The following is a 13006-nucleotide window of genomic DNA, read 5'->3' on the forward strand; positions in this document are numbered from 1 at the left end:
CTGATCAATCCGGACAGTTTTCCCGGGACTTATTTCTTCCAGGACTATACGGAGAGGGAGACAATGATTGATCAAATTTGGCGGTAAGCTCAGACATAGCTTTCAACAAATCTGTCTGCTGATTAGTAGCGTTTTCTTGGTATTTTAGTTGGCTTTTGCTAGCGGTCTCCTGGACTTTAATCATACTGTTTAGTAACTCTGAGAGGGCATGTTGCGTTGGGGTTGGAACGACTTTAGAAATAATAGTCGGACTTGGACTATCTGAGTCTGTACTGGAGGCAAGCCTCTCTGAACGTCTGGGAATTGACTCCCTATTAGCCCTAATATTTGGATATTCCTTATGCGGAGACAGATTGCCCTGTAATGCATTATGGCACTGTTGAAATTCCTTAACACGTTCTAAGCACGAGCGTACCGAATCTAGTTTAAGATGGTTCACATGTTCAGCTGCACTTACGTCCCGCATTCCATAACAAAAACGGGTTACAGCCTGTGTTTCTATCAATGGCTGGGCAACGGATGGAAATGCCTCAGTGGCCAATTCTAACACCCTATCTGACCAATCGTCAAGGCTCTCATCCGGGCGTTGTGTAGCAGACTGAAGTTGGACTAGATATCTTTCAGTGTGTGTGTGTGTGGGCGGGAGGGGGTGAAATCCCCAAAATTCCATTCCAATTTTATAATTAGTTCTGCATTCGAGATGTTAGACCTACGTCTGATTGAGTTTGAGAAGAACTCCCCTGCCTTCCCGGAAAGGTTCAATTCTATATGAAATTTGCTCTGTTCTTCCCCCACTTTTTAAAACGTGCATATGTTTCAAACTTATGACGGAAGTTTTGAGGTGCCATCATATGGTGGCAGTTTTTGGCAGCTTAAAGAGAATTCCTACAGTTTTTTTCCTTTCATAGAATGTTTTTAAATTCACATATATGATAGGAAAATTTGTGCTGAAAACAATGAACAAATAAAAACAATAGGTCACCAGGCTTGTTTTTGTGAAAAATTGTTTTGAACACACCCACTGTTGCTGAAACTGCCAGCGATTTTTCAACATTTCATTATTTTCTGCTTTTCTATAAATACCAACCAAAATATACATCCAGGCAGCACAATACGGTTCTTTCTTTTTACAGATTTTATTATATACTTATTTGATATCATAATCATATTTGTAACACTCTATCCTTACAATAATGGGTACAAATGAAAAAAAATATTGTTTCATATTTACTTTTGTGAACTTTTTTCAATGAAAAATACCCATAGTGAGGAATATTTTTTTTTAATTTTGAAAAAACTCTTTCATAGAATTTTTTCTTTTTCTTCCTGTGTATAGATAATTGTATTGTGAGCATAAAAATGGCTAAAAATGTATGGGTCACCAGGCTAAATTTTATGTTAAGACCGCTAGAATACAACACCTGTTCGGACGGAAATGGCGCGAACCTGGCCAAATTGGTTACATGTATGTCTGCTAAAAGTTACAAAAAAGTTTTAAAAATTCTTAATTCTTTCTATAATTGAATACTAAATAATCTGAAAGGTGATATTGTCTTATCAGTACTAAGTCAATTATCTTACATTATATGAACAACACTGTCTTTGTACTAAAATGCGATGTGAAAACACAACCACAAAAATAGCAAGATACCTGTCAGGCATGATACTTGTCAATACAACATAAACCAGTATCAACATTTGATTACTGATATAACTTATCAAAAATGTTATTTCATTCAAAATTCCTCATATTTAAGATTGTCTGTAACATGTTTCAACAAATGTTGACTTCAGTTCAGTTTTCCATAGAAAGTGTCGGCTGCCCAGAAATATGCGCATAAAAAACTATAGGAATTCCCTTTAAAGTCTCTTTTGGAATTTTCTTTTGATCTTGCAGAAGGTTGTGCGGGGGCAACCCCATTTTGGTTCATAAACCGCACACCCGAGCTATTATAGTCTTGCAAACCAGAATTACTGGGGAGCACATAAGGCGCCTGCTGTTGAGTCCCCAATAGCCCCTTGGGGCCCAGGTTTCATGATTCAAGATGGAACCATTGGTTGGTAAATTGGCTTGAGCCACAGCACTCACTTGATGTTCATAAGGGGTTGTATCTCTTGTATCCGAATATAACAGACCAGAGCCTCCCCAAGGGTACATGATCTGAGCGCAAACGACTCATTTACCCTAGGTAAGATCTGTGCCCTTGTGGCAGGCACTTGGAACGGTGCCCTAGCATGCATATTTGCATAAGCTTGGGTGTGGATCATGGGAGTAGCCACGGCATCAGGTGGCATTGAAGCAGTCATAGTGTATGGTGTCGAGGCCACTAAAGATACATTAGCGGTCATTTGCGCAAAGGACGCAGTCGTATGTTAAGAGGGCAGTGCAACAACTGTAGTATTTGGGATTGAGGCCAGAACTGACCCTGCTATACTGGTTGGAATGGATTGAACCCCAACGATACCCATTCCGGGTGCCAGGGGTTGACACAAATGACTACCCCTGGGTTGCGCTACGCGAGAGGGAGCTTGTATATTTGTACTAAGTGTGCCACTCATACAGTAGGGTGTTTTTGCAACAACATGGTCGCTAGCTCCATGTGGAAAGGATTGAACCACCGTTTGTTCCACCGGTGAGATGTGGTACAGGAGCCATAACCGGTACAGTTTTACTAATTCTAGGGGCCTGAACCCCGGTGTCAACCACAGGGTAGGCTGGTCGGACCAGAGCGTTTTGATCAGGTGGACGGATATTATAATTCCAAATGCAACTTGTGGGTTTGGTGCAGAAACTGTTGCGGGTAAATTTGTGTCAATAGGAGGGGGTGGTCGCCTGTGCTATCCATATGGTAGGGTTATCTAGCAATAGCATTCTGGCCCCCGTCAAGTAGACGGGAGTGATCCCAAGTGCCACCTGTAGGATGTAGTGCGGGCACAGTTCCTGGCACATTTGAACCACTTGTAGGGCCCTGCAGCCCTGCTCCTCCCCTATAATTGGGTGGTTGTACCAAAGTGGACTGTTTTATGTCGGGCGGACACAGCCTATTCCATATTTCAGCCTTAGATTCCTGTACCGTACCCAAAACTGGTACAGCTGTACCATGATGAGGGTCAAGTACCCCACTCCCACTCATAGGATAAAGCGGCATATACTTGGATGCTGGTACAATTGTACCCTGCTGCGGGGCACATTCCCCGGAACCACCCAAAAGATAACTTGACACAAAAGCTGATGAGGGCGTATTCGTACCAGGCGGAGGTACTTGCCCCATGGTACCACTACTTAGACACGTACTTGTCCCCCAGTACCTCTTGATGCCATAGTCAGAACTGGTTTATATGCAGCAGGATTTTGGCACACTTTGCCAGTATTGAGGTTCGATGCTGACCCGTCGGTTCAGACATATGGGAGGCGGGGGCTCGGCCCCTCTGAATATTCGGGTGATGCGATACCAAAGATGAACTCTTTTCATTTGTATTTGGATAAGGGGAATGATCCCTCGTGCCACCCGTAAGGTTCGAAGATGTATTCATTGCTGACTCAGACATACGGGAGGCGGGGGCTCGGCCCCTCTGAATATTCGCGTGATGCGATACCAAAGATGAACTCTTTTCATTTGTATTTGGATAAGGGGAATGATCCCTCGTGCCACCCGTAAGGTTCGAAGATGTATGCATTGCTGGATCAGACATACGGGAGGCTGGGGCTTGGCCCCTTCTGAATATTCGCATGATGCGATACCAAAGATGAACTAATTTCATTTGTATTCCGGTAAGGGGTATGATCCCTCGTGCCACCCGTAAGGTTCGAAGATGTATGCATTGCTGGATCAGACATACAGGAGGCGGGGGCTTTGTCCCTCTGAATAATGCGATCCCAAAGATGAACTCATTTAGATATAAGTAAGCATTTTTTTTTACAGAAACTACTTACGTCTTACAAGTAAACTTTAAATCGCAAATACAGTTTATGTATGAGTTGTGCGTATTTGACGTATACAAAGATACCCCATTAAGAAGTGCCCAGATAGCTTCCTGCATATGTTCTCAAAGACCTTCTTCAATTTAAGGCTTTTTACATTTTGTTCTGCTATAATTACTACAAAGTATGAGAAAACATATGCTTTCTTAAATAACAAATAAATATAATTAAGATGTTGCTGTTCCAAAACCATGACTTACATGTAGATTACTTAAATCATATTGTGTCAGTTTATATCAATCAATATGTGTTCAATATAAGTTGTTTTTTTTTTAGAATTTAATTACATTGTAAAGGTTATTTATTTAAATCTTAAAAAGATGTCATTGCAGAGCAGTATTCCATATTTTACTGATATTATCATATCTCACAAGCTTACAACTGAACATAAAATGTGAAGACATTATTACGTATGTTGTATATTAATCATTTTTACATTCTCTTTTTACAAGAAAACGACAAGCAAACAGTTAATAAGTTTAAATCAGTATTTTATGTAATTGCTAAAGAAATATTCTATTAAATGCTGTTTTAATCTTTGAATTTACATTTCAGCCTGTTTTAGTTACTTTTAGCAAACATACGTTTACTTAAAGATCGAACCGTGTCATAATGTGAAAATTATATATTTCATCATTTACTGATTACCCACACCAATTATGTCGGTATATATGTCGGTATATATGACACATTTTATTCATGTAATAGTTCTTTTTCACGTATTTGTTCCGTCAAAAAAACAAAACAATTTGCACATTAAACAAGGAGCTGCGTTGAATAAACGCTTGAACGCTTGATGGCCCCGGTGGCATCCTTGTCGATACAAAGCAACCTAAGTCCAACACGAGGTCAAGTTCAAGGTCAAGGTCAAACTGAGGTCAGGTGATGTCTGAAGATGAGGAATGGACACAGGTTACATCTGCATTAGTATCAAGTCATTCTAGTTAGGGTACTGATGCTAGACTTAAAGGTCCCATCTGGTTAACCTCGTACGGACGGACAGACGGACGGGCAGGACAATCACTATATGTCTCCCGCATCAGTAGATGCCGGGGGCATAAAAACCTGCACCTTTACTTGATATGAATTTTAAAGTATTACACATATTTTATGTAAGTGTACATAGATTTACCCCACCCACTAAGCTGTTTACTTAGCCCTTGATTGCTGGATTAACAGATAATAATTTAATTTAAAGTTGTCATGTCAAATACTTATGATACAGTTTATGAAATTCTGAACATTATAAAGCATAAAACTTGTAAAATATAATCAAGTAATTAAAAGTGGTAGAATTATTAAAAGAATGTATGTAAAACAACAATTTTTCTGATCATTTTGTATGCAAAATCCATCATATTTTGTAAGAATTTATTTCAATTTAGTTAAAGATGAAATATACTATGTTTTTATCTATTCTGCAACAGAAACTAGTATAAGACTAGGACGATGCCTTTAAATTTGAAATATATTGTTCAGTCAATATGTATAGTATGATTTTTAATTTTCGGCGGCCATATTGGCGGCCATCTTGAATTTGAGCACTTTGCCCACCACTTGCATTCTGGCATCAACTGGTTTTGGAAACTTAAGACTCTTACAAACATTTTGATATATAGTTTGCGATGTGCACATTCGTAGACCACCTACCCCCCATGGAAGTGAACTCGTTTGCGACAGTAATAGCCCTTTTCATCATAAACCCGTTAAAAGGCGCTTTACATAGCGCAAACGCATGCAGCCACTCAGGTCGCGAAAGTCATCTGACACAGAACGATCTCACCAGAGGAAGAGTGAGATAAATCCCCCAGAACAGATAGAGAGAAATCGTGTATTTAGATACAGACTCTTTGTGAAAAGACAGACTGGTGCTTTCATATACCTTGTGCATAGCAATGACACATTCGAAGCCGTCTCTTAGCCAGACCAGTTTACAGTTCACAATTTCGATTCGGATAAAGTGACTGCAGCTGAGGGGAAGGGAGTGCAGAACCATAACCTCTTTTTAGCAACAACTTACTGAGTACTAAACTCTAATCCTAAGAGTAATGTTCCAATATACTTTCATTTTGAATATTGAACTGCAGTTCAGTTTGTAGTTCGAAATTTTAGTCGTGAACTTTGAGCTGGGAACTGAATACCAGTTGGCAGTTCGCAATTTGAATCGGAAACTGAGATCCACAAACTAGCCGGCAGTTTGCCATTTTAATCGAGAGGGAGGGAGTGCATACCAATAAGCTCATTTTAGCAACCACTTACTAAGGACTTAATTTATAATAGTAAGAACTAAATAATGTTTGTTTCCGGTAACATCCTAAAAGTAGTGTAGGAAGATAGGTATTTTTTTATCAAAAATAAGGGTGTTATGCATTTAGAGCATCAGTAAGTTGATTTTGAACTTCACTGATTATGTTTAAAACATTAAAAGTGCAGTTGTGTTACAAACTTGAAGAGCCATAAAACATTTAGGGTCTAGCAAAACATTTAGGGTAGATCGGGATACCGAAAATAAACTATTGTTTAAGCATGTGAACTGTGAACTGTAGATTTGTTTGCAGTTCGAAATTCGAATTTCGACTGAGTGCGAACTGCAGACCAGTTTACAGCTCGCAATTTGAATCGTGAACTGGAAACTGTGAACTGTAAACCGGTTTGCAGTTCGCAATTCGTATCGTGAACTGCAACCTGCAGACAAATTGCAGTTCGCAATTCGAATCGGAAACTAAAAGCTGCAGACCAGTGAACTGTAGATTTGTTTGCAGTTCGAAACTCGAATCTCGACTGAGTGCGAACTGCAGACCAATTTACAGCTCGCAATTCGAATCGTGAACTGCAAACTGTAAACGGCAAACCAGTTTGCAGTTCGCAATTCGAATCGTGAACTGCAACCTGCAGACAAATTGCAGTTCGCAATTCGAATCAAAAACTAAGAGCTGCAGACTAGTGAACTGTGAGCTGTAGATTTGTTTGCAGTTCGAAATTCGAATCTCGACTGAGTGCGAACTGCAGACCAGTTTGCAGTTCGCAATTTGAATCGTGAACTGCGAACTGCAGACCAGTTTGTTTGCAGTTCGCAATTCGAATCAAAAACTAAGAGCCGCAAACTAACCGGCACTTTGCAGTCCTAATGAAGGGGATGGGGGCGTGCAGACCATTAACATTTATTTAACAACACTAACTTGGTATTTTAAGTATAAGAGTTCCACATTCCAATATACTTCCATTTTGAATCGTGAACTGCAGACCATGCAGCTGGTAGTTCGCAATTCGAATCGTGAACTGCGAACTGCAGACTAGTTTGCAATTCGCTATACGAACTAGAAACTAGGAGCCGCAGACTAGCCGGCACTTTGCAGTTCTAATTGAGAGGGAGGAAGTGCAGACTATTTACATTTATTTAGCAAACACTGACTTGTTACCTAAAGTGTAAGAGTAATATTCCAATATACTTTCGATTTTGAATCGTGAACTGAAGACCACTTTGCAGTTCGCAATTCGAATCGTGTGCGAACTGCGAACTGCAGACCAGGTTGCAGTTCGCAATTCGAATCGAAAACTTAGAGCTGCAGACTAGCCGGCACTTTGCAGTTCTAATGGAGAGGGAGGAAGTGCAGACCATTAACATTTATTTAGCAAACACTGACCTAGTACTTAAAAGTATAAGAGTAACGTTCAAATATATTTTCATTTTGAATCTTGAACTGCAGACAAGTTTGCAGTTCGCAATTCGAATCGTGAACTGCGAACTGCAGACCAGTTTGCAGTTTGCAATTCGAATCGAAAACGAAGAGCCGCAGACTAGCCGGCACTTTGCAGTTCTAATGGAGTGGGGGTTGGGGTGAGGGTAGGGTGTGCAGACCATTAGCATCTATTTATCAACTATAACTTGGTATTTTAAGTATAATAGTAACGTTCCACGTTCCAATATACTTCAATTTTGAATCGTAAACTGCAGACCATGCAGCTGATAGTTCGCAATTCGAATCGTGAACTGCGAACTGCAGACTGGTTTGCAGTTCGCTATACGAACCAGAAACTAAGAGCTGCAGACTAGCCGGCACGTTCTAGTTCTAATGGAAAGGGAGGAAGTGCAGACTATTAACATTTATATTTAGCAAACACTGACCTATTACTTAAAAGTATAAGAGTAACGTTCAAATATATTTTCATTTTGAATCTTGAACTGCAGACCAGTTTGCAGTTCGCAATTCGAATCGTGAACTGCGAACTGCAGACCAGTTTGCAGTTCGCAATTCGAATCGAAAGCTAAGAACTGCAGACCAGCTGGCACTTTGCAGTTCTAATGAAGGGGTGCGTTTGGGGCGGGGGTGGTGGAGGGGTGCAGACCATTAGCATCTATTTATCAACTATAACTTGGTATTTTAAGTATAAGAGTAACGTTCCACGTTCCAATATACTTCCATTTTGAATCGTGAACTGCAGACCAGTTTGCAGTTCGCAATTCGAATCGTGAACTGCGAACTGCAGACTATTTTGTAGTTCGCAATACAAACTGTGAACTTCGAGAACTGTGACCTGCAGACCAGTTTACTGTTCGCAATTTGAATCATGAACTGCAAACTGTGAACTGCAGACCGGAAACTAATAACTGGAGACCTTCAACATTTCTAGTACTTTCAATTTGAATCGTTAACAGCAGACCAGTATACAGTTCGCAATTTGAATCGTGAACTGCGAAGTGCGAACTGCAAACTATTTTGTAGTTCGCAATTCGAACCCGAAACTAAGAGCCGCAGACTAGCCGGCACTTTGCAGTTCTAATGGAGGGGGAGAAAGTGCAGACCATTAACATTTATTTAGCAAGCACTGACTTAGTACCTAAAATGTAAGAGTAATGTTCCAATATACTTTCATTTTAAATCCTGAACTGAAGACCAGTTTACAGTTCGCAATTCGAATTGTGAACTGCAAACTGTTTGCAGTTCACAATTTGAATCCTGAACTGCGAATTGCAGACCAGTTTGTAGTTCGCAATTCGAACCGGAAAGAAAGAAATACCTACTGGCCGGGGCTTTCCAATTCTAATGGAGGGACAGGGAGTGCAGACATTTTTCTTCTATTTAGCAACCATTTATAAGGTATTAAAAAGTAAGATTAACGGTCAAATATACTTACATCCTGAATCGGAACTGAGAACTGCAGAATAGCCGGCAGGTTGCAATTCTAATGGAGTGGGAGGGAGTGCTGACCTATAACTTCTACTTAACAACTATTTACTTAGTACTTAATTTATAATAGTAAAATTCCTTGTACTTAAGTTTTGAATCATGAACTGCATACAAGCTTGCAGTTAACAGTTCGAATTGCATGTCAACTGCAAATCCGTCTGCAGTTGGCCATTCGATTCCAAAGCCACAACCATCGAATTGTAAAATGCATTCTATTTCAATTCGCAGGGCAGTGCTGATCAGACTACAATTTAAAATTTGATTTGTTAACTGCAGACCAGTTTGCAGTTCGCAATTTGAATCGCGAACTGCAGACCTGCCGGATCAGGAGGGAGTACAGACTATTAACATTTATTTAGCAACCACTCTTTTAGTACTTAAATTATAGGAGTAACGTTCCAAGATACTTTCATTTTAAATCGTGAACTGCAGACCAGTTTGCAGTTTGCAATACGAATCGTGAACTGCAAACTGCGAACTGCAGACCAGTTTGCAGTTCGCGATTCGAATCGGAAACTAGGAACTGCAGACTAGCTGGCAGTTTGCAATTCTAATAGAGTTTGCAATTCTAATAGAGTGGGAGTAAGTTCAGACACTTAACCTCTATTTAACAACAACTTACTATGTACTTAAATTATAATAGTAACACTCGTTGTACTTTCACTTTGAATCGTGAACTGCAGACCAGTTTGCAGTTCGCAATTAGAATCGGAAACAGAACTGCATACTAGCCAGCAGTTTGCAATTCTGATGGAGGAACAGAAATTGCAGATACTTAACCTCTATCTAGCAACCACTTACTAGGTATTAAACAAGAGCTTTGCAATGTGGAGCAGTATAAGCCCGATGGTATGGACTTTGACCCCTAAGTGTGACCTTGACCTTGCACTTGCCATCCAGAACATGCACTCTGCGTATCGTCTCGATGTGGTGAACATTTGTGTCAAGTTTCTTCGAAACCCTTCAAGGGGTCCAAGAGTTACAGAGCGATGATTTTTGACCCCTGTGTGTGACATTGACCTTGAAACCAGACATCCAGAACATGCACTCTGCACGTAGTCTTTTGATGTGGTGAACATTTGTGCCAAGTTTCTTTACAATCAATCAAGCACTTCAAGACTTACAGAGCGGAAACGAAACACACTCATATATATGGCTATTGATCCCTAAGTTTGACCTTGACTTTGAAGCCAGCCATCCGGAACATGCGCTCTGCACGTAATCCCGATGTAGTTAACAATTGTGTCAAGCTTCTTTGAAATCCTTCAAGGGGTCCAAGATTTACAGAGCGGACACGAAATTGATAACGGACAGACGGACAGACGTTGTGTAACATAATACGTCCTTTCGGGCGTATAAAAGAGTAACGTTCCAATATACTTTCATTCTAAATCGTGTCTAACAGAGGTGAACTCTAGACCAGTTTGTAGTTCGCAATTCGAATCGTGAACTGCGAACCGCAGACTAGCCGGCAGTTTGCAATTCTAATGGAGATGGAGGGAGTGCTGAACCATAAACTCTATTTAACAACTACTTAGTACTAAAATTAAAAAAGCAGCATTCCTTGTGTCGTGAGCTGCAGACCAGCGTGCAGTTCGCAGTTCGAATCGTGAACTGCAAACCAGTCTCACTCACTCTGCAGTTTGTCATTCGATTCCAAGCCATGACCATCGAATTGTGAAATGCATTCTAGTCTGAAATTCGAAGCGCAGTGCTGATCATACTGCGCCTTGAAATTTGAATCGTGAACTACAGACCAGTTTACAGTTTGCAATTTGATTCGCGAAATGCAAACTGGTCTGCAGTTTGAAATTCGATTACAAAGCTATGGGCTTCGAATTTTGAAATGCATTCTTGTCAATAGTTCACAGGGCAGTGTTTGAAACGCGAACTGCGAACTGCAAACTGCAGACCAACTTAACTGAATAGGCCAAGACAATGTAATGTCTTGACTTTTTATTGAATTATTGTAGCAATATGTACAGAACTCATTGTATTCAGTTAAATTTCAATCACATTTTGTTTCTACAGTTTAAGATAGTTATTCATCTATATTTTTGAAACTATGCTGAAAACAGATTGAATGTATAAGTTTGCAGATTAAGTTGTCAAAACACATTTATTCAGGAAGGGTCTAAATTGTCCACCTGAATACTTGTACTACAGCTGTATATCATCTGGTTTATATTAAAGAATGATTTTCATTAAGTTTTTGTGGGTGAAAACAGTAGGTCACTAAGTCGTTGTTGGTCTTTAAAAACCCTACCTGTTTTAATTTTACGATATTAAACATTGTATTGTTTTAGCTACTTCTTGTGCAACGACTAATAAAAGTACTATAAAATGAAATTCAACATACCGCAGACTACTTAAGTCCATTTTTCAGTAACTGTTTCCTGAAGTTTGCATTCATCTTTTGAAAGTAGAATATTGGGACTACTTTTTCCACGAAATTATGTATATATTTAGACACCCAGCGCTGTTGTCTTGCATGACAAATTACATGGTAAGTATCAAATTACAAAACATGTATGGATTTAAATAGTATGGGGGTGTATTAGTGCCAGGTGTATGCTATTTATCAATTAGGAATTTCTACTTAGTCTCTCGCCTTATATTTGAACGTCTTTCCGTCTGCCAAAGGCCAAAAATGTTAATGGGCTATTTTTTTTATTGACTTTTAAATAATAAAAATGTAAAATGGATAAATCTACACTTTCATATACTGTAGTCAGCATGTACCATACATCCATGTATGATATACCCTAGCCTGTAGAACTACTCATATTTTCAAACTGTATCCAGGATATATATTTCCATGTATAGTATAATCTCGTGGTAGGGGCTCGAACTAGGTCGTAAACCTTCCAAACATGGTTAAAATAGTAAAAATATTGAAATATTCTAATTTCTAACACTACCCAGTTACCTTTAATGATCTTTGCTTAAAATCTAGAGATATATCTAGGTACCGGAACTTTGTCTATATTTTTTCCTGCAATATGGGTACAAACTAGGTAAAAAAAAACTTCAGGTCTTAAACAATGTTGAAATAGTAATATTTTAAGAGGGAATTTCTCCCAGTCATCTACTATAATGCTTTAGGACTACCCGAGGTCAACATAAGGTATCTAATCACTGCTGATACCTATATATCTATGTATACTCTGGCTGTTAGGAACTGCTCAACTCGAAATTTCAACTTGGTATCACGAAATATCGGCTTGGTTACATTTCGACACAGTAACTCGAACTTTCCAGTTAATAAATAACACATATCTGGCTGTAACGCTCTGCCATAAAATAGACACGACCTGTAATGGTAATAAATATCTGAAAATTCACGAATATAAAAAATATTTATCTAAGTAAATATCGAATAGGGGGCCTCTGGTCCGTGGCTAAGTGATTAAGCCAAGTCGATGTGGGTTCAAGCCTCCCTCAGGGCGTTGCGTTTTTTAAGTCAGGGCTTACGAAAGGTCTATGGTTCTACCCAGGTGCCCGTTCGTGGTGAAATAATCCACGGAGGGGCACCTGGTGTCTTCCTCCACTATCAAATCTGGAAAGTCGCTATATAAGCCTATAATGTGTCGGTGCGACTTCAAACCCAACAAAATAAATAAAACAAATATCAGGCAGTATAACAATTAAAAATACAGAAGTATTCAAGGTTAGTCATGATATTTACTTTAGAGCTCTTAACATGGTTCAGTATATAGCGGTCCAGAGAAAGAAAATTAATTTGTTTAATGCAACTGTCAGTCAGAAATGAAATGCTCTGTAACCAAATTTTGAATAAATATTTCAATTTTAAAGCCACTATTTCATATACACC

At 39.3% G+C, this 13006-nt stretch overlaps 1 protein-coding gene across 1 annotated transcript in view; it reads right to left on the reverse strand.

Moving 5' to 3' along the window:
* Nucleotides 1-11640, reverse strand: part of LOC123561149 (uncharacterized) — a 38689-nt gene extending 27049 nt beyond the window's left edge. Inside the window, exon 1 of the mRNA XM_053517021.1 lies at nucleotides 11531-11640. The gene's annotated coding sequence lies outside the window, so the exon portion shown is untranslated. The remainder of the gene's footprint in view (nucleotides 1-11530) is intronic.
* Nucleotides 11641-13006: the final 1366 nt, after the last annotated feature.

Source organism: Mercenaria mercenaria, chromosome 10, assembly GCF_021730395.1.
Source record: "Mercenaria mercenaria strain notata chromosome 10, MADL_Memer_1, whole genome shotgun sequence".
Taxonomy (NCBI): domain Eukaryota; kingdom Metazoa; phylum Mollusca; class Bivalvia; order Venerida; family Veneridae; genus Mercenaria; species Mercenaria mercenaria.